Here is a 3,165-nt window from a genome sequence, read left to right as displayed (position 1 = left end):
GCGCCTACGTTGGCGAGGGCCTGCCCCCCCGGGCCCCCTGCCACAGGCTCGGCCCGGTCGAGACCACATACAGTGAAGCCTGCACCGGCAGGCCCTACTGGCCCAGCAGCTGAGCCCGCGCACCGTGCATGGCCACCGGGGGCCGGCCTGCCCACTTTTGACTTGCTGCAGTTACTTCTAGAAACATGAAAACCAGTACACAAATGTGAGAACTCTCAATTCGTTCATCTGCTTTTATCTTTATCAAAAGGAAAACCAGAGCGTGCTGGTGACAGGAGTGGACGTGTGGTCTGGGTCCACGGTCACCACTCCCACATCTTCTCCACGTGCCGCCTGCCCTCTGCCCGGTCCTCACCCCCAGCCTGTCCTTCCAGCGTCTCACCCTGTACGTTGCCCGAGGGCTGCACAGCGCAGGCCATTGGAAAGCTGCAGCCCTCTCCGTACAGGTCTACACACGCCGTCCCTACTGAGCACAGGGTGGAAGCTGTAGATATCCTGGGGGCGGGGAAGGGAGCCTAGACCAATTCGTATGTTCAGTTTCACAGTGTTCAGAAGCTATGTGACGGTCCGAGCGCGGGGGAGATATCTAGAGACCCCAATATCACCACCTGGTCTCAAAGCAACCCTCTGTGCTGGCTCAGTGCTCCAATGCCACAGGGAACATTTGCTTCTTTCAAATGTTTCCTGGCCGAGTTTGAGTCTTCACCTTCCGACAGTGCTCCCTATTAACTGTTGGGCATGCACCCCGTGCTGGGCACGGTAGGAGGCCATGGGCTCACGGGGACCGTCCCTGCCCTGAGAGCTCCCTGCTCATCCTGGAAGCAGGTGGGAGAATGGCTGATGCGCCCACTCACCACTGCAGGGCCACCGCTTAGCTCACTCTGTCCCTTGGTGTCCTCTCATCCCAACAGGCCACGTTCCTCCCCAGCTGTGCACCTCTCCTTGTCACTGCACGTCTATGACGCCCCACCACCCAAACTGCCACCGCTCACCTGACTCCGACTGCCCCTCCAGTCAGGACCTGGGCACTCGGCTAACGGTCACCGGCGTGTCAGCAGCCTGCCTGCTCCCCAGGGGGACTACGGGCACCCAGGTTCCCCTGTGGGGAGTCATGCAACGCTGAGCACCATGGCATACGTGCCTCCATCATCCAGGGTTTTCCTAAGGTACCTGGAGCACACCTGGGCTATACAGCCCACGCAACACGCTGGGCACGTGGCAGGGGTTTGCCTTGGCTCTCTGACCTCCGCCATTCCAGACTCTCCGCGTCCTTGGAGCGCACGGGCTGAGATGCTGAGCTTTCTGGGCCTGCGCTTCACTGTTCTTCAGTGGCGTGTCTGTCCTTGGCTGCCCGCAGCATGCACCCTGGACCTCCATCCATGTCGGAGAAGCACTGAATGGCGTGGGCTAACGATAGAGCCTCCCACTGCCAGATGCACCAGTTCATACCTGGAAGCCTCTTGGAGCAGCCACTGAGACCAGTTCAATCACGCGTCTCTGCGTCCAACTCCTGTCTCTGAACTTGCCTCTGAAGAGGGAGCGAGCCTGTCAGACACTTTGCTGAAGGCGAGACGGGCACCCAACTCCCACATATTCTGACAACTCAAAACCAATAAAGGGACATCTGTTTGACATTTTTCTTTATAATGAACTCTCTCTGTCCCAACAAATCACTGTTTCTTTTTCTGTGTTTGTACAGAGCACCCCTCTACCAATCTAACTCAGAATCCACCTGGGGCTGACCTTGGACCCCTGGGGCTGACCTTGGACCCCTGGGTTTTGTATGGTGCAGAATTCACCAGGCAGAAATCAAAACAACACACCTGTGTCCAGGCATCTTCTCCCGAAATAACTGACAGGGACATGGCATTCTTCGTGCCAAGTTTCTCAGCCTGTCAGCGCGTTTGCAGTTCAGGGAGAGGTTCTAACTGCCGTGGAGGAAGTGGCTCAGTGGCCACCTGGAGAAGGAGCGCCACCTCCCCTGAGGGACCATGACGGCCAGTCGGGCCAGCATTCCCTCCACACCCTTGTTTTCCTTGGGCACCATCAACACCAGTGCAAAGCTCCGTGGCCCTGCTCTCCACAAACCCACTGGTTCTCAGCTAGGCGCCTTCACCAGGCCCATCTGGAGGTAGCTGGAGACATTTTTAGTTATCATGCTGCCTTGACCCACCCCATCCCACTGACATTTGACTTCTGCCCTTTACAGCAAAACTGCCCCAAAGCCTTTCTCCCCTCTTTCCCATCTGTGCAGGCCTTGCTCTGTCCACACAGCCTCCCTCCTCGAGGTGGGAATTTTACACGGGGCAGGCAGCTGGGTAGCTAGGGCGTCTGGGGTCCCAGAAGCCCAAGGAGGGAGCCCTCCTAGGCTTCCCCCAATTCGGCTACCGTCACTGTTGCGTCCCAGGTGCTCTGGGCCTTGTCTGCCAGCATTCAGGCTGACCCGGGGCTGTCACAAACATGACGGCAACCCCAAGACTGAGACAAGAAGCAGGGCCAGCTTTTGCATTTCACAAAGACCCTGCCATTTGTCCCCAGATGAGGAGGAAGAGGAATAAGGTGGCCGCCGTGTAGATCGCCTGGGTCCGTGAGGCCAGGCGGTCTTGGGGAGATGGCAGGTTGTGGCCGGCTGGGCACTGAGCCCCATGGCTATGTGTTCACACCCCTGCTTCCAGGTCTCGAGACCTCCCTTTCCAGCAGAGTTGCTTAACACTCCCCAGTTTAAAATATGAGCAATCAAAACACACTAGGCTTCCATGCTGTGCCTTCCGCTTCCGACTACTCCTCCAGCCTGACAAGGTATCCCTCAAATTGAAGAGGCCCCGAACGCCCCGCCTGAGCCACTGTAAATGAGCTCCGGCCGCGGCCCACGAAGGCAATCCGCTCCTCCCGACTGGGTGCCAAGAACGCATTTTATTTTGTATCAATTTGCCAGGCATGGGGACAGACGCTGCCATCGACAGCGTTACAAATGGGTGTGAGAAGCGAAGAGAAAAAAGGCATGCCGAGCTTCAAAAGCAAGCGCTCCATTACCCCACGTCCACGCGGGCTGTGACAGAGGGACCTGGGGTCTCGAGATGTGGGGTGCTGTGTGGCATGGGCCAGCCGCCACCCCGGCATCCACCGCCAGCCATTAGTTCTTCCCAATCGGGCATCAGTGTTCGC

General features: G+C 58.0%; 1 protein-coding gene across 2 annotated transcripts in view; it reads right to left on the bottom strand.

The window, feature by feature from the left end:
* AGAP1 (ArfGAP with GTPase domain, ankyrin repeat and PH domain 1) overlaps nucleotides 1-3,165 on the bottom strand; it is a 416,041-nt gene that overhangs the window by 162,199 nt on the left and 250,677 nt on the right. The window lies entirely within an intron of this gene.

The sequence above is a fragment of the Tupaia chinensis genome, unplaced genomic scaffold (assembly GCF_000334495.1).
Source record: "Tupaia chinensis unplaced genomic scaffold, TupChi_1.0 Scaffold000030_1, whole genome shotgun sequence".
In the NCBI taxonomy this organism is placed as follows: Eukaryota; Metazoa; Chordata; class Mammalia; order Scandentia; family Tupaiidae; genus Tupaia; species Tupaia belangeri.
The sequence above is the reverse complement of the archived record's forward strand: the minus strand, read 5'-3'. Positions and strand labels throughout refer to the sequence as shown.